The following is a 24,090-nucleotide window of genomic DNA, read 5'->3' as shown; positions in this document are numbered from 1 at the left end:
GTCGTGCCGCCGCCTGGACACCTTTACTAACTGAACCTTGGTTAGTTAGGATTTGACTAACTACCTTAACTTGACTAACTAACCTAGACTCACTTAATTGACCTAACTAGCCTATACTAACTCAGCCTAACCTAATCACCCTTGACTAACCTACCTAGATCAGACTTGACTTATCCTGACTTAATTAACTTACCTAAACTAACTTGACTTAACTTGACCTTACTTTCCCAACTAACCTGATTTACATCATTTAATTGATTTAGTTAATTTCAAAAATTTATTTAAACTTAGAAAAATTACAAAAAAAATTCTAAAAATTTTCCTCTACTTTTGTAATTTTTTGAAATATTTGTAAGGTGAAAATTTAAATAAAAAATAAAAAAATACAAAATTACCAATTTGAAAATTCATTCGAAATTCCTTGAAAAATGGATAAAATTCATTTAAAATTAGTAAAAATACAGAAATAAATTCAAAAAACCCTCAAAAAATTCCACACATCCCTCTACCCTTTTTTAAAACTAATTTCTTACTTAAAAAAATATTTTCTTAAAAGATAAAAATATTTTTTGAAGCACTAAAACCATCATAAAAATTCATTTTAAATCCTACAAACCATTTGAAAATCTTGGTTGAATTAACACAAATTGTGGGCATGTTCTATATGGCTGAAATTTAATTTTTTTCCTTCATTAAATATCCATGTACTATATATCTTGATTTAATTATTATTATTATTATTATTAAAAAACAACAAAAAATAAAAACAAGTAAACTAAACCAAACAATAAATATAAACCAACAATATAAAATAAAGAAAAATTAAAAATAAAATAAAAATCAACAAATATACTAAGGAGTTTTATTTGTTTTGTTCAGTCAGTGGTCTTTGATTTTGTTTGATTGGATTCATTGCTCTTGGGGGACTCCTCCGTGCACCTTCAGGCCATTGTATATATACTCCTACCAAGCATTTATTTTTTGAGATTTATTTATTTTCATTACCCCCTTAACAATAATTAGTTTTTCAAATAAACTTTATTCACCCACATTTTTCACGAGCATTCGTGCTAAACACACAATTTAATAAATTTAAAAATCAACCAGTCGTTCACTTTGCATGCGCTACGTGTGCTTCAGAGGCACCTTAACTGTTAATAAAAATGAACTAGCCATCACGAAGAAGTACGTGTTGGCAAAAAAGTGTTCCACATCATTGTTGATTTTTAATTAAGGAATTTGCATTTAGAGACCCAGTCTGGGAATCGTAGTCCAAGTTGCGCTAAAGCACCATTTCACCATAATAATTTGTAATTTAAATTTTAAGAAGGAACCGCTGTTTTCTTATTAAGGTTTATAACCTAATAAAATGTCACCCATTGTTAATAATTTCTTAAAATAAACCCTTCATCAACATACTTCCCCCTCACTGCACTTTTTTCCCCCTTTTTAATAAACACGCTTCGTGGGATGGGCGCGTAAAAGTCTTTTAGTTGACACTGATGGTCCAGGTTATGGTCAAGTCTTGATGTACATTTTTCCGATAGTCTGATTTGTCTATGTGTTACAATTACGGATGTGGTGTGAAGTTCTTTTTTTCTTTTCTGATACGGGGATTTGGGTGCCTGATTGTTGCATCGCACAAAGTTTTCGGTCGCATATGTGTCGAGGTCATGCCGAATTTTTTCTTAAATGTGTATTGTCTAGGGTGGTACATGGGTTAGTTATGTCTATGTCTATATGAGTGTCCTTCTTTTTGGCTTGATTTCTTTTTGATAGCCCTTTGGTTGTTTTGCAGGCATTGTTTGTGACTGTCTACGTTGTGGTGTGTGCGTTTTCCATCTGAATGGTGCCTCACGCTCCTCCTCTTATCTAGTATGTCCTACTGGTTAGTAGGGATTACTCTTCCCTACTCACTTCTGAGCCTATAGCGAAAGCAGGCCTTGCGACTTTCGTGGATGCTTCCTTCCCCTTGATTCCAAAAGATCCATCCATGTGTGATGAGTTCCTTGCCTCATACAGCAAGAAGTCGGGACTGGTCCATGGTACTTCCATGCCACTAACACCCCGAGGGTTAGGGAGGCTCTGTCTCTTCCCTACAAAGGAGAGCCCTTTGTTACAGCTAGATAGCTATTCTCTAACGATGAGATTTTCAAGCTGTTACAAAAGCAGACCAAGAAAATTATGGATGTCAAGAAAGTGATCAACACTTCAGGAGTCTCTTTTTCCATGATCACTAATCCTGTGTGGAAGTTGGTCTGCTAGTTTCTCCAAGATAGGTTTATGCCTGCAAAAACACCATCCCATTACTTGTCCAAAGAGCTCTTTACAGCTTCGAGGATGGTGTTAAAAGGAGTAGCTATTGATTGGAGCACTTACCTACTCACAAAGATGGATCAACATTTCGTCAAAGTAACCAGGGGCAATGTCACAAATGTTACCTATGGATCCTACCTGTATGCTTTCTTAAAATACTCAGTTTTAAAGAAGGGTGTGCTACCACCTCCTCCATCTGATCCAGTACCTCCCCCTCCACCTTCAGAAGAGTTAGAACCTATTGATATAGAGGATCTGAATTCTCCTCCTCCCCTGGTCATTCAGCAAAAGCGCTTGAAGCGGGTGGCAGATAAAGCTCCTTCAGTTCTTCCTTCAGTTACAATTCCTGTTACATCTGGCAGTGACCTTCCTGCTTATCTCACATGTAAGAACCTGTTCAATGAACATAGAGAGGGTTCCTTAGACATATCAGTCCCTTCACTGAATAGTTTAGTGTTGGGAGATGCCATTCCATTCCTCTATAAAGACATCGAGAGTTCAATTGAACTTTCAGTGACAGCCTGTGTTCAACAGCTGTATGCTTTTTTTTAATGAAGAACTGATGCAGTCCAAAGACCAGTTGTATAAGGCAACATCATAATTAGCCTCTGCTAAAGACACACTGGCAGATCTGTTTAAGCAGATGGAGCAACAAACCCAAATGATTGAGACCTAAAGAGAAGAGATATCTTCTTTGAAGATTGAGTTAACAGAAGCTCAATCCGAGGTCACTAAAATCTCAGAGGAGAAAGAGAGGATGTCCAAAGAAGCGCAAGAGTTTCACACTCTCTTAGATGTAAAACTTTCAACCTTACAGGCTGTTACTGACACAGTGGAATCACAAGCTTTCCAAATCAAGTAGTTGCAAGACCAACTGACGTAGTCACGGTCTGTTCCTCCAAGCCCCAATGTTCCTATGATCCCTTTTCTCTCAAAGCAGGACTTTAGCAGTTGTCTAGAGACAGGCTACCTTGTGTCCTTTATTCCAAGATAAAGTGGAACAATTGCAGTCCAGGATGGATCTGCTATGGTCTACATTTGAGCATTTCCAGGAGTATGTTCCTTCGGACCATTCTTTCTTTATCCACTATCAATTGCAGAAGTTGGCCTTTTACATGAAGCTTTCAACGATGGATCTTCCTCTTCTAGAGGATGGTTGGAGTGGGGCAAGTCGCTTGAGTTGTTGACAGAAGTGGTCCGTCTGGTGTTTGAAGATTCTATGACGACGAATACCATGTTGCTGTCATATATGTATCTACGGGGAGATCTGTTGATTCCAAATAAAGTAGATATGGCCTGGTATGTGGGAGACGTGGTTTTACAAGCTATTTTATATGTCAACTATTTGGAGTTGCGAATAGATGACATGTTCCAGAGTTACTCCTCAAAAGTGGCTACTTGCCCTGATAATTCTTGGCACTCAATGATTGATTCTGTGGTCTTGAATCAACGTCAGAACACAGCTTCTACCTATGTACATAGCACTAACCAACTGAGGGTGGATCTCTTAGCTCACCTTTCCAAAAACCATCCACTTGATTCAACCTTTTTTTATGCCTATCAGAGAAGATCTATCTTAGGTCCATCTATTCCTAGCCTGTTGTATTATCAACAAATGGCTCACTGTTATGATATCTATCTTTCTCTCTATCAAACCACTTCAATAGCAATATTACCCCTTCTTTTCCAACCTCAATCTTTTCCTCAAATTCCAATATTTACATATTTTTCTTTTATCGAAGATAGAGTTTTTTTCCCTTCTCCACCATGCCCTTCTCCATCTATCCATGTACCTTCTACCTTTTCTATTTATTAATTAACACATTTCCTAACTGATTCCCTAAAATTTTCAGCCACTCATTCTTTAACTTATTCCTCCTTTTATGATTTTGCCTACCCATCTGTTCATCCTCTTTTACTTATTTCACTTCCATCTCTTGCCAGTTCTATCTCTCAACCCCCTCAGTTGGTTAGTGAATATGAAGGGTTTGATCAACAGATTCCCAGAAGAAGAGGATGGAGCTGGACTGATTCTCTTATGAGACCCTAGATAAACTAGCCAATAATTCCCAGAGATTGGACAACTGCCAATCAAGCATACCAAAACTACCTTCATTTTGCTCATCAATATTCACAATCTCTAGATCCTTTGGTGAGATTGACAGCTCATTTTTCTTGGTATCTAGCATACATGCATAGGCATTCCCATAATGATCAAAAGGCCATTCCAAAACTTTATATGAATGTCAATGTAAACATTGACTCCCACCAGTTGGATATTCTGTATTTTCATGCCCTATGTCTCCCTAGCAAATACCTTGTTTTGCTAGAAAGTATGTGCTGCCTGTAGTTCTTTCAAAATCCTCCAAAGACATTTGTAGATGAATCCTTCTCCATGGATCGTTTTCGAAACCACCAAGCCTTCAAAAGGGATCATCTTCATTGATGCCTTTGCAATGTATCTTGGATGATTCTTAATGATATATATCTCTTTTTGGAAGTATCATTCAGATGGTTGTGTTAGTGTTTGTGTGTGTGTTGTAATAATTATATGTGATGAGTTCGTGCTGATTGAGAATAATTTGTTTGAGAGCTCTTTTCAAGCTATTGATGGTGGATGAAAAGCCTATGGTGGAAAGCTAAAGAGAACCTCTCATAACCTTTACAAATTTGTTATAATTTTTTAAATGATTAATCAGAAGAGTTAATGAATTATGAAAGTTTTTCTTTAGTAGTATTTTCTATCAGATACAGGTGATAAGTTGGGGTTGTGGGTAAGCAAGATTATTGAAGATCTGATAGAAGATAAAATCGAGCTCTTTAATGAACTTATATTCTTCTTTTCCTTAGGTCATGAGGATGCTTTCTTTCTAAGCGTGGTGATATGTTGAGAGTGGAAAAAGACTGAATTTTTGACTGATTTTTGTTGTTTTTGAGGTCTGAATGATTGATTTCTGATGGATTTAGAGTGATGTATGGTTGTTAATGGAAGTATTTGAGAGTTTTTTGCATGATATTGATTATGTTTTGGAAGTTCATGATGATTCTCAGTGAAGATATGAAGCTCTGTGATGTTCTGGTAGGTTCTGTTGAGCTTTTGATTAGTTATATATACCTTCTGTATAGCTTTTGTTTTGTTTTGATTTTCTTCTGTATGAAGCATGGATTGATGATTGATGAAGATTGAGATCTTTTGAAAGATTATTAAATAGTTTTTGATAGTATGGAATGATTTGAGTATGATTTATGAGGCTTTGATGACCTTCTGTAGACCCTCTGTAGAGCCTCTGTCTCTACTCTGTCTCTGTACTATAACTGTATTGTAGCTGCTCTAGTGGTGTACTATAACTGTTCTGTAGACCTTCTGTAAGTGTTTTGTAGAATGTATGTGTGACTTTGGGAAAGTTTTCTAACCTTTGGAAATAATGAATCTAAGTTCAAAAGAGCTAAAACAAGTGGAAGAAGTAGCTGCTGAAGATTGAAGAGAAGACTAAGTGACAGTGATAGTAGTGAGCTGTGAAAAGACACTTTAGTGGCTCTGGTGACTCTTCATATTAGACATACCTCTTGGGAGGTGCATCCATGACCTAAGAAGGATTTTTGTGAGTGATTATTGAGTATTTTAGTGAGGAGATGATGTACTATTGAGAGAGAGAGAGAGAGAGAGAGTCAGACATAGTCAATTATTTCAAAATAGTGTAACTGTATATGAGAGATTGAGAGAGAGAACTATGATGAAGGGGGCTTTCACTCAACCGCCAAGACCCACGGATCGCTTATTGTTTCAAGCGTTCCAAGCCGAGCACTAATGGCTATCTCTCACATAACCGATGCACAATGCCTACCTTACGGGTGTAGTGAGCTTACCTCCGTACCGTTCGAGTTACCTCCTCTTCCGCGCACTCCGGTAGCTCCATGATCCAAGTGCAAGCTTCAAGCAAGCTCCATCCTCAAGCTCCATGCTCCAAGCTCCATTGCTGCGAGCAAGACAAGAGAAGAGAAGAGAAGAGAAGAAGAGAGGAGAAGCTGGAGAGCTTCTCCTCCTCGATCCCTCACCCTCACACACTCACTCCCTCACACTCTCACACTCCCTCTCTCAAGCACAAGCTCAAGTAAGCAAGAAGAAGAAGAAGAAGAAGAAGAAGAAGAGAGCTACTTTTGGCCACACACAAGAATGAGCTTCTCATTCACTTTTCAACTTTATATACAAAACCCTAAATCCCTTTTGGGCGGTCATCCCCTTTTTTCCTTTTTTACATGGCCGGCCGTAGCCTAGGCCGTTTTTCCCCTTGTCCTTCTATCTTCCTAGCTTCCTTTCCACCGCCCGTCTACATTTACAAATTGCACGGGTGAGAGCCCGGCGCTCCTTGAATTAAACCATGATGCGCTTGCACTCTTTACAAAAGTTTTGACTTTGCATTGTTCCTTGTGCACCTTTCTCCCTTATTTAGGACTCTTCTCCTTGTGTGTCTTTGTCTTCCATTTCTCTTTGCCTTGGCCTTTGTCTTTGTCTTCTGCTTTAGCTTTTTCGGATTTTCCACCTTCGTTTGTTTGAGGGTTAACATTACCCCCTCCTAGACGAGGGCCAGTCCCATGGCACTCACCGTTTAGGTAGCAGGCTGTAGCATGCACTGAAGACGTGGGTGACAAGGACGTCTATGGTTTTTGTGGAGGAGTGTTGGTGGTGGTGTGGAAGAAGGTCCTAAGGGACCTGTTGGTGGCCAAGGTGGCTGGTGAAAGGTTGTTGGAGTTGGTGGTAGGGCTATTCTGTGTTGGGGATTGCATTGATGGCCACCACAAGTGTTGGTTTGTTGGGGATTCTGCTCATGACGATTCTTTGCGGGCTTGTCGGATGGTAAGGGATAAGAATTCAGAGTTGGGTGTTGATGAGAGTGAACGAAACTTTCATTGGAGTCTTCAACACCTGCAAGTGAAAACCTCTCATGTGGTCTCTCCCTAAGGGTAGTGCTATTCTTCTCTATTGTGCACAAGACATAATGCAATTAGTTTGGGAGACAGGTCCTCTAAGCAAGCTGAGAGTATTGTCCTGCACTTGAGGACCCAAACTGTGTATATACTTCGGTGCAGGTATTATGTGAGTGCTTGTGCATACTTAGATATTACTTAGTTAGAAGACAGTCGGCCTGGTGCATTGTATAGCAATGGGTCAGTGAAGCAAGGGGCTAAGTTGATGGAAGATTTTATCGATGAAGACAGGGAGTACACTTGAAGATTGCTTGAGACATCATTATGGTCTTGTCAAGGCCATGTAGCGTAATTGAGCTCCTTGATGTCTAGCTCTTGGTAGCTAGTGACTACTTGTAGTGCTTGAAAAGTATGGTGTACTTTTCCATTGTCTTTCATGCCTTGCTTACCACTGTTGATTGTAATGGCATTGAGATAAGTGCAAAAGAATTGTGCAAGTGGTTCAGGGTGACAGGTCTAACCATAGGCGAGGCGAGCTCCCGAGGTATATCCTGCCCTTGATGTGCTCTGAACAATTGTGGGGGATGTACAAAGGGCTAGGGGATTAGGAACGGAGCGAGTAGACCAAGGTCACTGGACGTACCTAATTTGAGGACCCCTAGGTGCAGTGCTGTGATTGTGTGTGTGTTTTTCTTTTTATTTTATTTTATTTTATTTTATTTTTATTTTTTCTTTTTGTTTTGTTTTTTTTTTTGTGGTGGAAAAAATGAATACAATCAATGCCATACTTTGAGGCTGTTAGCCTTTCATTTGGATTTGAGAAATGTTGGGATCCAAAGGCAATGAAGAATGGATATTACAAAGATGATTGTGTCACCAGCCTTGATGCTAGAGGAACTATTGTTGAGATGAAGAGATACACTTGAGATTTTGCAAACCTCTTTGTAACATGTGAGACATCGAACAATTGAGATAGCACTTGGGTTGAGCTATGCATGGACAAGGATAGAGCATCTTGCGAATTGAATCATGGATAATGAAGAGACGTTTGCCCTTGTTGAGAGCGTGGTTCCTGCCCAAACATAGATTTTGGCCAAGAAGGAGGGGGTAATCAACGATTATGCTTTGGCAATGCTCAGTTGTAATATGTATTTTTTTTGCAGAGGTGTCCTTGGGTTCTCATCCAATGGTGTTTCCGTCATGGCTTTGGTTTCCTGGTATTCCTGTCACTTCCTCCATAATGGTTCTTTGTGGGGTTGGTGGTCTTGTGGTGACTTGGATATTAAACGCCTCTAGACCTTGACTTGTGTCATTCTACATCCACTTGTCACTTCGTGAGAGTATATTCTTGCTTGCGTTAAGTACACTGAACCCATGCAATCATGTTAAATAATTTTTTCAAAATGCCATGATACCTATCCCATTACTTGTTAAGGTCGCACAAACCCCCATTGACGTTGCCAGGTGTTGCACGTTTCTTTGAGTCTCGACTTTCTTTACTCGAGGATTCTTTGGCCTTCGTCCGGGATGGTGTGGCTTAGGGCCTCGCTTCTTGGCATACCTCTTGAGGGTGGGCACATAGCGCTCCGGTGGAGGGGCACGTGCCACATGCTCCCATCGTCTGTGAAGAGCGTCTTTGCATGTCAGATGTCCATGGTTCTCCATGTGTTCTGTCTGGAAGCCTGCAAGATGCAATCCAAGGGTTAGACCTTGATACAGGATACAATTGTTCGCATGGAAGGGATTTTAGTGTGGTTTATCAAGCGCATATGATAAGAAGGGGAGGGGTAAGGCATGCAGTGTTTGATGCAGAGGGATGGCCCCCATGACAATGTTCGTTTTGCCTCTAGCCATTAGCAGATATTGGCTTATGCTAAGTTGTGTGGACTGGTTGTCATGGAGTGGGATAGGGCACATCCTTGGAAGGATAGACCAAAAAGGGAAGAAGGTGTATAGAAAGGGACTGCACCCTGTCTACATCATCAATGTTGTTGGTCAAGGCTTCCTATGGTGGTAATGTGGGTTGCATGCCCTTCACTTGGAGGTGGGGATGGTCACACGACTTTTAAATGTGTGATCAGAGGAGGACTTAAGGAACTTAGCCTGTCAGACCCAACTCTTGTCCCTGCGCTTGTCCATCATTGCTTGTGTGTGTTGCTATTGTTTATACAAGGTGACACAAGAATCAGTGTTTATTTATATACATATTTATGAATCCATGTCACTTCACGAGGATAAGAACCAATTGTAGAACTCGGGATTGTACTGGAGCGTGGCACACGCATCTAGCACTCGTGGTAGCTTACTCAGCACCAATAGATATTTTGCCACATCGAGCAGCATGGACCCTTGTCGGAGTCTACTGGCAACATGTAACTCCTCCTCAGTGAGAACCTTATCAAGTAGAGGGCTCTCTAGGCTAGTTCCAGCTAAGTCCGCACCCCGAATGTCATTCAGCACCACTCGAAGGGATGTTGGTGCCACATAGGTTGGTTGGGTCTCTTTGAGACCGCCATTTGGCCAATCGCTCCTCTGAGACTATCATGATTTGAGCTCCTAGTTCATCCATTGCAACGGGGTTTTCACACCAACGCTGCTCAAATTGACTTCGGCCCTTTGAGAATCACTTTAGTTGCTCTATGTCTACGAGATTCGGTCGGCAAAGCACTTCATTGAACGTGACAGTTAAGTGCAGTTTGTTAGCCTCCTCGTCAGAGATGAGTTGCATGCGTTCATGTAAGAGCTTGTTATAGTGCTCGTCAAGATGTTCTTGCTCCTTCCAAGATAAGGGGAATGGCAAGTATTCTTCAAGCTGCTCCTTAGGGCATGGCCCATGTCTGCAAGGACGTAGATATGTGCGAACACTTTGAGCTTAGCATCCAACTCACTTAAGCATTCTGCGACACTTCTATGTTCAGCGAGGGCTTGCTCGGTTGCCATCTCATGCAAGGTTCTAGGAGTTTGCTTGGGCTTTAGCATAGCTGGGGGCTCAGGCCTAGATGAGCAAGATTGGTCAACGCTAGGATTTCTTATGCTCTTGGGGTTCTCACGTTTCTCTTGAGGTTTTGCTGCTATTTTGTCATGGTTATTCTCAGATGTGACTGGTATGACCTTGTCACCCTGGTGTGACAGCGTTGTATCCACTCTTAATTGATCAATGTAAGTTCTATTGTAAGTGGATAGAGTGTTGCAAGCAACTGTTGATGGCAACGGTTGCTTTGGTTTTTTAGAGCACACGGATGTGTCTGAGGGTTCATCGCTATTAGGAGAGGCATTAATAGGTTCGTTGGTGGATGGACTCGATGCTTTATTCATCGGCTCTCCGACGCTCTTCGTCTCAATGCTCTTGGGGTCCACAACCACCTGTAGCTGCTGTTGTTTTCGATGTTTTCTCCTCTTTTTCTTGGTCAGTGAAGGTGCATCTCTCAATGACTCAGGACCCTGGACTAGGTCAACTGTTGATGTGCTTGGTTGGGCCTCAACATTATCTTTCTTTAGTGTGTCTTTAAGGGACATGGCCTTGGCCTGCTGAATAGCCTCACTAGGTTGAGAGAGCACAACTACCTCCCTTTTCGAAGAGTCTAGCTCTTCAGCCAACTCCCTTGAGTTTAACTCCATTAGCCTAGGCTTTAGGCACTTTGAAAGTGCTGGAGTTGTCGAGGAAGTTGGTTACTCTAGGGTCCAATTTGGAGGACCCGTCATGGCACGCGTTTTCTCTCCAGCCTACTTGGGGAAGGTGCGGAGGGGACATGCACACTTTGGAGGACTGTTTATAAAAGCCATGCACACTTTGGAGGACTGTTTATAGCCAAATTTTGAACTACGTGCTCTAAATTTTAGCCCAGTGATGGATCTGTGATGTGCCTTCAGCTCTACGTAGCCTTTGGGGTTAATCTTGGGGTTTAGATGTCTCAAAATTTGTGTTCTAGATACCTGTCTCATTTTCAAGAGTCCGATTATCAAAATCGGACATCCGATTTTGGGTTGGTCCGATTGGCTCAGTGGTCAGATTTTGGTCACGTCTAATTCTGGGAGTCGGATCGAAAAAGTGCTACGATCCTACGAATCGGATCGGACAGGGTGGTCCGATTCTAGTAGTCGGACCGGACTGGTCTGATTCTGAACTGGTCTGATTCTGGGACTCGGATGGCCTGGTCCAATTCTGGTCTGATTCTGTGACTGGTTCGATTTTGAGACTCGGATGACCTGGTCTGATTTTGGGACTCGGACAGCCTGGTCCGATTCTGAGTGGTCTGATTATGGACTGGTCCGATCCTGGGTGGCCTGATTCTGGGACTCGGATGACCTGGTTTGATGGCGTGAACGGCGGCCCGTGAGTTGTGCGCGATGTCTCTAGGTCAACGTCTACTCCACCAAATCATCCAGCACCTTCCAAATAGATACAAAATACTACCAAGAAGTGCCAGACATGCCTGGAATCACTATGGTGCTCGAATCGAGCTGCACTCCAAGGATCTGTGCCCCTATTTTCCTATTTCAGCCTGTTATACAGCAATAGAAAATCCTATTGTTTGCTTCTTTTTTCTTTGTTTTTTCCTACCCTAAATGTATACAAATCACAAGCAGTCATCTACACTAATCCAACATGCTTTTCCAAATCCAAAAAACCAAAAACCTACTTGCTAAGGAGATCGAATACCTCTTCAAACTCCCTCGCTTCCTACATATCTACTTCAAGCACCGGTTCGGGGAAAACCCTACTCCAATGCTCGATTTGAAGCGCGCAAGCACTCAAGGCTTGAATCCGTTGGTCCCGGCAACAGAACCAAAATAAAGGGAGCTTTCACTCAACCTCCAAGACCCACGGACCGCTTATTGTTTCAAGTGTTCCAAGCCGAGCACTAATGGCTACCTCTCACATAACCGACGCGCAATGCCTACCTTATGGGTGTAGTGAGCTTACCTCCGTGCTGTTCGAGTTACCTCCTCTTCCACGCACTCCGGTAGCTCCACGATCCAAGTGCAAGCTTCAAGCAAGCTCCATCCTCAAGCTCCATTGCTGCGAGCAAGACAAGAGAAGAGAAGAGAAGAGAAGAAGAGAGGAGAAGATGGAGAGCTTCTCCTCCTCGATCCCTTACTCTCACACACTCACTCCCTCACACTCTCACACTCCCTCTCTCAAGCACAAGCTCAAGCAAGCAAGAAGAAGAAGAAGAAGAAGAAGAATAAGAGAGCTACTTTTGGCCACACACAAGAATGAGCTTCTCATTCACTTTTCAACTTTATATACAAAACCCTAAATCCCTTTTGGGCGGTCATTCCCTTTTCCCCTTTTTTACATGGCCGGCCATAGCCTAGGCCCTTTTTCCCCTTGTCCTTCTATCTTCCTAGCTTCCTTTCCACCGCTCGTCATTTACAAATTGCACGTGAGAGCCCGGCACTCCTTGAATTAAACCATGATGCGCTTGCACTCTTTTACAAAAGTTTTGACTTGCACTTTTCCTTGTGCGCCTTTCTCCCTTATTTAGGACTCTTCTCTTTGCGTGTCTTTGTCTTCCATTTCTCTTTGCCTTGGCCTTTGTCTTTGTCTTCTGCTTTAGCTTTTCCCGATTTTCCACCTTCATTCGTTTGAGGGTTAACATATGAATATATTGAAGATGAATACTATGTGATTGATCTCCATTCAAAGGTGGTGTATCCCTTTATGTTCTTTGTTATATTGAAGAATTCTATGAAGATGTTGAAGATTATGGTTTGATTCTATCAAATCCGTGGGAGATATCTACTATGATGCTGTGTGAAGAGTTGCTGTTTTCTTTGTTTTGATGATCAAAAGAATGAAATAAAAGCTTGTGATGTTACAAGATAGATTTTCTTGCAAGAGAATTCCCTTTTCCTTGGTGTTCCTCTTGGGGCTCCACAGAGCGAGAGAGAGAGAGAGAGAGAGAGAGAGAGAGAGAGAGAGAGAGAGAGAGAGAGAGAGAAGAAAGAAAGAAAGAAAGTTATATTAACGTCTTCTAAAGACCAAAACTGGCCTATGAGACAAACTGTGATACAACTGATGAGGTCCAGCTATCCAAAATAAAAGTGATGAATGAAAAGCTAAAAATTGGAAACTGAAAATACGGTGTTGTGAGTGTGATAAGTGTCGTGTATGTGTATGTGCGTATGTAGCTCTGGTACTCCAAATAATGGCTAAAAAAGGGGAACAAATGTCGGCTGTGATAGGGGAACAACTGTCAGCTGTGATAAAGTGGTGTGATGTGTATATGTAACAGATGCAGGGAGATATATTATCCTGGGATGTAGTAGCAGTCGTCGAAGTCGCTAATAGCAGGTGATCCCTCTTGGATACAGGATGTGGTACATCGGCGGTGGAGAAAGAGCAAATTAGAGATCTGAGATCCAATGTGTCGAGTGTCATTGGATCTCAGTCTGCTATCGATGTAGATTAAGAATCCTTCGGATCTCCTGTCGGTGTGGCTGTGGGGTCCGAAACCCACGGATCCTCGTGCAACGTCAGGTACGCTGGTCCTCAGCCTGCTCTAGTGTGAGCTCGGAGGTTTGACTGGAGGCTGGTACAGTAGCTCTCACTCTGTCTGTCTGAAAGAACTGTGTAATAGTCGTCTGGGTGGGCCCCTCTCTGACTAGGACCCACTGTGTGCTCTGCTCTCTGATGTGCCATGCCTTGTTGAGATGACAAGCTCAACACATGTGGACATTGATGATGGACCGCCTGGTTAGATGGGTCCACACGTCTACACTTAGCACGTCGGTGGTCATTATGACTCTCACATGGCCACTGACTCACTACGTATTATATTCAGGTTGTTACACCTATTTATAGCTGGCATAGTTATAGCACCAGTCGACTAGTGTAGTCGGTTATGCATTGTTTGACTTAGTAGGCCACTTTCCTTTTTATCTTGTATCTTATCTATACTTTGTGTACATTGTGAAGGGTGTGGAAGAAGAAGAAGAAATCAGCAAGAAAACGTTTTGGCCTCCATCTCTCTTCTTGTCTCTTGAGTGAGCTTCTCCTTGTGCATTCTGTGTGTGTTTGGCGCAGCATCTTGAGCAATCCCTTCCACCACGCGATTCTTGACATGGTATCAGAGCCGCACCACTGAGAGAGGCTGATTTCGAAGGTTGAAGCAAAGGGGAAGAAGCAAGGTTCGAGCAAGCAAGCCACGGGTAAGAAGCTCTCCCATCCTTCCACTCTTTCTCTTGGATAGTGCCTGTGGAGGCACCGGAAGCAGGGCAGAGCAAAAATCTCAGATTGCAGTGAGATTTGGTGTGCGCAAAGAGCACTGTATATTCTGTAGATAAGCCATTTACGGCTTTCCCGCAGTTATTTTGGGCATTTGAGGCTGTTTTAGGGCCCGTTTTAGAGCCGCAAGTTGCGGACAGCAGTTTCAGGGTACGGTGTGACTTCAGCTGTGTCGACCGACAGTGAGTGCGCAGGTTACAGATTTCAGATCTGTAAGATTAAAGGTGTTTACCAGTGAGTAAACACGAGGTTTATCTGCAAACAGGTTGCAGATTGCATGTTTTGTTGAGCAGACAGTGAAAAAGGCTGTCTAGTGTATTGCTGTGCACTACAGGTCGAGGATTGCAGAAGATTTGCTTGTTGTTTGGTATTATTCTTGTGATAATGGTAGAGAACAGTGGAAGCCCCATCATTGAGAAGCTTGACAAGAACAAATACCCTTCATGGAAGTTCCGTGTCACGAACTTTCTTATTGGAAAAGGCCTCTACGAGTTCGTTTCAGGTGAAGAAAAGGAGCCGGAGGTGAGTGATCCTCCAACTGCAGAAGAGATAAAGGCACGAAAGGAATGGAATGCAAAAGACAAGAAGGTCATGTATTGGTTGTCTGCAGTAATTGACAATAATATGTTGGGACACATTAGAAATGCAGAGAATGCATATGCAGCTTGGACCATACTTGAAAGTATGTTTTCTGTAAATACAAAGGCACGAAAGATTCAACTCAAGCAAGAGTTGAATACATTGAAGAAAGGGAAGATGTCTATCAATGAGTATGCATTGAAGGTAAGGAGCATTGCAGATGCATTGGCAGCGATTGATGCAATGCCCGATGATGATGATTTGGTGTCATCTACCTTGGGTGGACTTAACAATGAAAAGGCTTGGAAGTCTTTTGTAACTTCCGTATATGTCAGAAAGCCATTTCCAGATTTTGATGAGTTGGTCTCTCTAATGATCATTGAAGAAATCAACATGCAGAGTGAGACATCTGAAAGAAGTGGTGAACAAGTCCAGGCTTTCTACTCCAGTTCAGGAAGGGGACGTGGTAGGTTCTCTTCAAGAGGCCGTGGTACAGGACGTGGTAGTGATAACCAACAAAATAGATTGAATCAGCAATTTGGCGATATGCAAGTTTCAGGAGGTCGTGGTAACTTTAGAGGCAGGGGGAGCTTTAGAGGAAGAGGTGGATGGCAGAACAGAGGTTCTAACAACTCTGGTATTGTGTGCCACTACTGTGGCAAAACAGGTCATATTGAAGCCCAATGTTATGCCAAGAAAGATGATATTCGGAGTGGTAAGTTGCAGCAAGGAAACTATGCATCGTCTTCACGACAGAATGAAGACAAAAATGAACGTTTGTTTGTTATGCAGCATATGCTGAATGCTGTTGCAGGAAAGGGAACACATGAAGATGTTTGGTATGTCGATTCAGGTGCATCCAATCATATGACCAGCCATGCAGAATGGTTTGGAGAGATGCAGGAGTTGCAAAATGCAGGTTATGTGCAGATGGGTGATGACTCATGCCACCCAATTTCACACATTGGAAAAGTTCCCTTGTCCTTGCATGATGGTAAGACAAAGAGTCTTTCAGATGTATTACATGTGCCATCTATTACAAAGAATTTGGTGTCAGTCGGTCAAATGGTAGAGCAAGGGCTGCAAGTCAGATTTAATGCAAAGGGCTGCTTTGTAGAAGACTTCAATGACAAGTGCAGGTTGGTAGCAAAGGGAAGTAGAGTTGGACGTATGTTCACTCTAGATGCCGGAATTCCTACTATGAATGCTTCTATGTATGCCAAAGGAAAAGGTGTTGTTGCAGACATTGAAATTTGGCACAAACGCATTGGACATGCAAATGTACAAAGGCTGAAACTAATGCAGTCCAAAGGGTTGGTTACAGGTTTGCCTACATTTAGAGTTGCAGAATTTCAAAAGGTATGTGAAGCATGTCAGTTTGGTAAGCAGGCAAGGCAACCTTTTTCACATGATAGAGATGTAAGCAGAAATATTCTTAATGTTGTACATATAGACATTTGGGGGCCTACACAAAATGTATCTCTTGGAGGCAGTTCATACTTTGTCACATTCATTGATGATTGTTCTAGAAAGCTGTGGGTATATTTTATGAAGGAAAAGAGTGAAGCATTTGAGCACTTTAGAACTTTCAAGGCTGCAGTTGAAAGAGAAACAGGCTTGAAAGTAAAGTGCCTGAGGTCACATGGAGGGGGAGAGTACCTCTCAAATGAGTTCAGTGATTTTCTGAAGTCTCATGGGATAAAGAGACAGTTCACATGCAGGCAGGTATACCCCACTATAAAACGGGGTTGCAGAAAGGAAAAACAGGCATATTGCAGAAGTTGCATGCGCCTTGATGGCTGAAAAGAATATGCCTAAGCATTTTTGGTCTGAGGCTGTTCATACTACTGTTTATATTATGAACAGAACTCCCACAGCTGCAGTTCATGGTATGACCCCCGAAGAATGTTTTACAGGTAAGAAGTCTGATATTTCACACTTGAAAGTATTTGGCTGCATTGCGTATGTTCATGTGCCAGATGAGTTGCGGAAAAAACTGGATCCAAAGGTTGAAAAGTGTGTCTTTATTGGATACTCTTTAGAGCAGAAAGGGTATCGCTGTTACAACCCTGTCACATGTGAGTTCAGAGTGAGCAGGGATGTCATCTTTGATGAAATGAGCAGCTGGTATGCATCTAGTGGTGATGCATTAGATGTTGATGATGATCATGACACTCATGTGCAGGCTGAAAAGCAAGAATCACGGACTCTTAGTGGACCAGAGACATCATCTAGTAGTCCTTGGTCTGGGAGACTAAGGAGTACCTCTACATCTTCAAGTGCATCTAGTAGCACTACAGGTAAAGACAAAGGAAAGAATAAAGTGTCAGAAGGCATTGATGCAGTTCTTGATGGAGACTCCAGTGGCTCAGAGAGCTTAGATGATGAGCTTGGCATTCCTTTAGTGAGAACTCCAGGTGTGCAGAGAGCACGGGCTGATGCAAAGACTCCATTGAGTGATCCAGTGGTACGCAGGTCTAGCAGCCTATTAAAAGATTTGGTTTTGAAGGTTATGCAGCTCACCATTATGCTTATATGGTGAAACTAGTTGAGGATGTTGAGCCTACATGTTTTGAGAAGGCTGTTGGTCATGCTCATTAGGATGCAGCAATGGATGAGGAGATGGCTGCATTAGAGGCTAATAAGACTTGGGATCTAGTATCATTGCCGAAGGGAAAGAAAGCTATTGGATGTAAGTGGGTTTATAAGATTAAGCACAATGCAGATGGTTCTATTAGCAGGTACAAAGCTAGGCTGGTTGCAAAAGGCTATGCCCAGACATATGGCATAGATTATGATGAAACCTTCAGTCCAGTTGCTAGAATGGCAACTGTCAGATGTGTGATTGCTTTGGCAGCAGCCAAAGGTTGGAGGTTGCAGCAAATGGATGCAAAGAATGCCTTCTTGCATGGTGATTTGCAGGAAGAAGTGTATATGGATCAGCCAGCAGGTTATGAAGATTTAGAGCATCACACATATGTGTGCAAATTGAAGAAGGCACTCTATGGGCTCAAGCAAGCACCTAGAGCATGGTCTGACAAGATTAGAGAGTATCTTGTCAATATTGGTTTTTATGTTTCTGATGCTGATCACTCACTTTATGTGAGAAAAGGAGATACAGGTTTGGTCATCATAGTCATCTATGTTGATGACTTGATTATTACAGGTGATAGTGATAGTGGGATTGCTGAAGTCAAGGGTTGTTTGAAGATGAAGTTTGAGATGAAGGATCTAGGTGAGCTAAGGTACTTCCTTGGCATTGAGGTGGTCAGATGTGATGATGGTATATGGCTGTCCCAAAGACACTATGGCTTGGATATGTTGTCCAAGTATGGTATGACAGCATGCAAACCACTTTCAGTCCCGTTGGAGCAGAATGTAAAGCTGAGTGCTGATGTTGGGGATGAGATAGAAGACCCTACTATGTTCAGGAGGATAGTGGGGAGTTTGATTTACATGACTATTACAAGGCCAGACTTGAGCTACGCTGTTGGTCTTGTGAGTCAATTTATGCAAGTACCTAGAAAACCACACTTGGATGTAGTGAGACGCATATTGAGATATGTCAAGTCCACATTACATTATGGACTTTTCTATGAGGCAGGTACAGACGTACATGTGTTTGGATACATAGATGCAGATTGGGCTGGTAGTATGTCGGATAGAAGATCTACCAGCGGATACATGTTCTCTCTTGGTAGTGCAGCAGTTGCTTGGAGCAGCAAAAAGCAATCTACAGTTGCTTTGTTAAGTACAGAGGCTGAGTATAGAGGTGCTGTTGTTGCAGCATGTGAGGTAGTATGGCTGCAAAAGTTATTGGTTGATTTGGATGTGCAGGTGGAAGGTCCAGTTGTCATTTATTGTGACAACATGAGCAGTATACAGTTGGCTAGGAACCCTGTGTTCCATGCCAGGACAAAACATATTGAGGTACACTACCACTTTGTGAGAGAGAAGGTACTAGCAGGTGAGATTGACTTGGTGTATGTCAGCACACAAGATCAGATAGCTGACATCTTCATGAAGGCATTGGGTACAGAGAAGCTTCAAAAGTTTCGAAGCTTACTTGGAGTTGCAGAGATGCAGTTGAGTTTGAGGGGGAGTGTTGAGATGACAAGCTCAACACATGTGGACATTGATGATGGACCGCCTGGTTAGATGGGTCCACACGTCTACACTTAGCACGTCGGTGGTCATTATGACTCTCACATGGCCACTGACTCACTACTTATTATATTTAGGTTGTTACACCTATTTATAGCTGGCATAGTTATAGCGCCAGCCGACTAGTGTAGTCGGTTATGCATTGCTTGACTTAGTAGGCCACTTTCCTTTTTATCTTGTATCTTATCTATACTTTGTGTACATTGTGAAGGGTGTGGAAGAAGAAGAAGAAATCAGCAAGAAAACGTTTTGGCCTCCATCTCTCTTCTTGTCTCTTGAGTGAGCTTCTCCTTGTGCATTCTGTGTGTGTTCGGCGCAGCATCTTGAGCAATCCCCTCCACCACGTGATTCTTGACATGCCTCTCCCAGAAAACGGCCAAATGATCTCTGATCCATATCATTTATACATCCCTGAAGTGAGCTACTCAATGTGTATCTAGATCTCAACTCTGAGTATGCCGGGCATCTGAGAACAAAATGCTTCCACTCTCCACCTCTGATCTGCAAAGGGGGCATATCCTCTCCTCCCACGGGATGCCACTGGCTCTGCCACTCTCAATCATAAGCTGATGTGATGATACCTTGAGCTGTCCAATAAGAACTCTCAATCGATGTGGCATATAGATCTGCATATATCTCAGAATCTCTATGAATTCCTGCTCTGATGTCCTCAAGAACTGTGTATAATAATGTGCCATCTTTGATGGCAGTGGCTGTGCAGGGCTGACCCATGTCCTCTGTATATAAAATGCCATATCTCCTGTCTGATGACTCTATTCCTCAAAGAGAGAGAGAGGGTGTAAGTGGGAGCTTGAGTATCGTATAGAAGAGGTGGGAGTCTATCAATGTCCAGCCCATGTCTGTCAAACCAAGCTCTAGTCTGTGCATACCATGATGTGGTATCCCCCGCTCGAGCCATCTCCTGAGATGCCATATATGCTCTATATGCAATGCGATCTCTGTCCATATCCTGAAATCTGTGTAGGAAGCAAATTGTCTGAAATAATGCCTCGACTAGCATGGGCGATGTGGCAAGCTCTGCTCGCACAATGTCATGTGGGATTGAGGCCTTGCTGCGAATCAATCTAGATATCATGATCACCTGAGGTCTCTTCATCAATGTCCATACATAATCGGCAAGGCCTGGCCCCCATATACCTGCTCCATACATCAGTGCTGGAGTGACTAGAGTATCAAAGATAGAGCCACCCCTTGGTGCGGGGCTCTTGGAAATGTGCCTGATGACATTGTCGCTCCATAAGAGCCAATGTTGAGTATCCTCTAGTGAGGCGGTCACGAGCTGCCTGTGTCATCGAGAAAGTCCCTGAAGCTGCTGTAAAGGTGACTCCCAAATATACATATGATCCAGTGACCTCAATACTCCCTCCTGCTACCATGAAAATACTCTGTCTGCGTATCTAGGCTGATGTATGGAATATTAGAACCTTGGTTTTACCAAGGTTCACTGTCATGCCTCTCTGTATGCAAAAATCATCCAATGCTAATAAATGCTGCTGTAATCCCTGAGCTGAGTCTGAGACCAGCACAATGTCATCTGCATATAGTAAGATATGAACTGTGGCTCCACTGAGATCTATACCTCCATCGGCTCGCTGTTGAATAAACTCTGCTATCTCATCAATGTATAGCCCAAATAGAGTCGGTGAGAGTGGGCATCCTTGCTTCACACCAATGGTGCTCACAAGGGGATCTGATATACCTCCCGGACATCTGACTCTGCCAGTAACCCGCTCATATAGTGCATAAATACCCCACATCATGTCATCATCCACCCCCAGATCAAGTAGGCGTCTGAAAAGACTCTCTCTCGGAACCGTGTCAAAGGCTTTGTGGAAATCCACAAAGCAACATTACAATCTCTGTTTCTTCACTCGTGTCTGGTCGATCAGACAACGGAGAGTGAAGATGTGGTCTATGGTAGAAAATGCCCGTCTGAACCCTGCCTGTCCGGGTGTGCGCATGCACTCTCTCTCTGCCAGCGTGCTGAGCTCCTCCTCCATCACCATGCCATAAAGTTTGGACAAAACTGGCCCAATCATGATGGTCCTATATGTGTTAGGATCCATAGGATCCCCTGACTTGTGGATAGGTACAATGGTATGCTCTGTCCACGAGTCAGGGAACCCCTCAGACAATGCACGGTTGAAGAGGTGAGCAATGAGTGGAGCCAATGTGTCTCTGCCATATATAATATGCTCTGCCTGAAGATCAAACTGGTCTCGAGCGCAGCCATGCTGTAACCGTGAGATCGCATGTTTCACCATACTAGTGGTGAAAAATGATGAAATACTTGGTCTCGGTGTACATGGTGTGGGTATCAGCGGCGACTGTGCGGGTACATGATATAAACTCTGTGCGTATCCATGCCATACTGCATGGTCATGTATTGCTGTGGGTGAGCGTGGTTCTCTGATCTGCCTCCATGCCTCTGCACAATCTTTGCTCATAAGAAGGTGGTATATATCCCAATATCTCTCCTCCTCCCATTCCTGCTTTTTACGGCGGGTCAAGCGGTGCATGCGTCTCTGCGCCTATCTGTGTGTGATCTCTCCGCTGGCCTCCAAATCGCGTAGCTGTCGACGTAGATCTCTGCACTCATCATCATACCACCTATTCTGTGGCATGGTACCAGTCCGAGGGGGATGCGTGTATGTGTGATTTGGAAAACAGAGTGTAGCAGAATCATGCAGAATGCGTGTGATATCAGTGGTCAGTGTATCAAGGGGTGCATATGGATCAAGTGACGTGATGTGCTCCTCCAGATGCTGTGAGTAAACATGTGAGAGCTCATGAGTGAAGTGTATGGTAGTATGCATGTGGGGTATGATATCTGCAGGTGGTGATGGTAATGAGGTGAGGAGTGAGAAACTGAGAAAGGTGTGATCGGCACCGAGTGGAAGTCTCCCAAGGCCAAAGGACTCGATAGTATGCATCCCATCGATCGGTCCGAGCAGATAATCTACAGTACTCTTGCCCCCCCATGTGGGAAGCATGTAAGATCTCTTGAATATGGGCATCGTGCCATCCCGTTATAAATAGCAAGATGATGTCTACTACCAAGCTCAAGTAAATGCCCTCCATACCCTGTGGCGTCTGGCCCAATATCTGCTGACTCCCTACTGATCCCCAACTCCTCAGGGTCTAATGCTCTCATGATCTCTAGCTGCTCCATATCAAAACTCTCACACTGTCGGCTCTGTGTGCGCCCGTTGAAGTCCCCCATAAGGAAGACCTCACCCAAACTAGAATACAGAATAATGTCCTCTGAGAGTTGTGAATAAGGGGAGGGGGAATCTCTGGCCTGAATATCACCCTGCGTAGTAGCATATCTGGACCCTCGTGGTGAAAAGTAGCATACTGACATATAGATCCATCTCTCATCTCATATCTGCACTCTGATCCATATGTAACTGGCCTCCTCATCTCGTCTCACTAACTGGATATGTCTCTGTATCCCCTGATGGAATAGAACTGCCACCCCTCCTGAGCCCCTAGATGTGCTCTGCCTAGTAGTAGCTCGGTATGCAGATACCCACTCAAATCCTGTAATGCGTGGGAGCCCTCTCTCTGGGCTCTCATGTATCTCTGTGAGGCATATAACATCATGGTCAGGTAAAATCTCCTCAAGTCTGTCCGGTCATGACCATAGAGAGCCGTTGCAGTTCCAAACTGCCACACGTATCGGGGTCTCCTGTACAGTCCTCTGCCCCGTCTCATAGGCCACGCCCCCCTATTTGGTGGGGCGTCCATCTATAAAAATCCGGCCATCTCGATAGAAGGCCTTACGGCCTTCTCTACGTGCTTGGAGTATCTGTGGCATGCATGCTCGTCTGTGTGCAATCTGCATCTAAGTCAGGTCCTCATCCATGAAGATGGGAGCCCTAGTCATCCCTCGGAGCGAAATCCGCAGTCATCCCCAGTCCGAAAGAAAGCGGCTCTGTCCTCCGGTGTGCTCATATGTAATATCAGAGCTCTGACCCTGGTAGTATCTCGTCCTGCACGCCATGCTTGAGTAAAGGGCATGCTCGTGTACCCTAGTCGGGTGCATAGCCCGCGTGCGTCCTCCTCCGAAGAGGCCCCTTCGGGGAGCCCGGTAATACGCACGTTCAGTCTACGCGCATTCCTGAGCCTCTCCTCCTCTAAGGTCTCCTGAACCTGGACTACCTCTTCCTTTTTATTTTCTTCCTGGACCTCCTTTTTAATGTTCTTCTTCACTACCTCAATCCACCCCTCCTTATTCCCTTCTAATTCTTCCTTCATGTTTGCTTTGATTTTTTCCTCCCATCCCTCTCTCGAAGCCTCAACTTCGGTTTTAATGCATACCTGGAGGTCCTCTCGGCATTCCTTCGTGATAGCCTCTCGGAGGTCCGCTTTGAAATCCGCATCCTCTCTTGCCTCCCGTAGATGTGACACTTCCGTTTGTAGCTTGTCCAAGTCGGTTTTGAGATCCCTCTTCTCTTCCATGAGTGTCTTCACCATCTCCTCCAGTCGTCGAATCCTCTCATGGAGCCGGCGGGTTTCTTGGTTCAAGGCATTATCTGCATCCTTCTTGAAATCTTTCTTCGCCTCCTTGATAGCTTGGCTAATTAGAAGCTCCACGTTATGGAGCTCGAGCGGCATGTCGCCTCATGGGGAAAAAGCCCCCTCGATAGACCTGTTGAATGTCAAAGAGACCACCTTCAATGAAGAAAGTTTCCCACTTTTCACCTCCTCCTGAAACTGCACATCCACACAGAGAGAGAGAGAGAGAGAGAGAGAGAGTCATGCAATGATAGTATATATTCAATGTAATTATACATTGTACCATGGACTTCATGAGCTTATGTTGAGATGTTTGCAATTACACCTACTTC

General features: G+C 43.4%; 1 pseudogene; it reads right to left on the bottom strand.

Moving 5' to 3' along the window:
- Positions 1 to 23,857, bottom strand: part of LOC148027303 (uncharacterized) — a 31,367-nt pseudogene extending 7,510 nt beyond the window's left edge.
- Between the last annotated feature and the right edge of the window lie 233 nt (positions 23,858 to 24,090).

This window comes from Lygodium microphyllum, chromosome 13 (assembly GCF_053477565.2).
Source record: "Lygodium microphyllum isolate KBCC chromosome 13, Lygodium_microphyllum_v1.1.10, whole genome shotgun sequence".
Lineage (NCBI taxonomy): Eukaryota > Viridiplantae > Streptophyta > Polypodiopsida > Schizaeales > Lygodiaceae > Lygodium > Lygodium microphyllum.
Note: the sequence above shows the minus strand (reverse complement) of the source record. Positions and strands in the feature narration are given on the sequence as shown.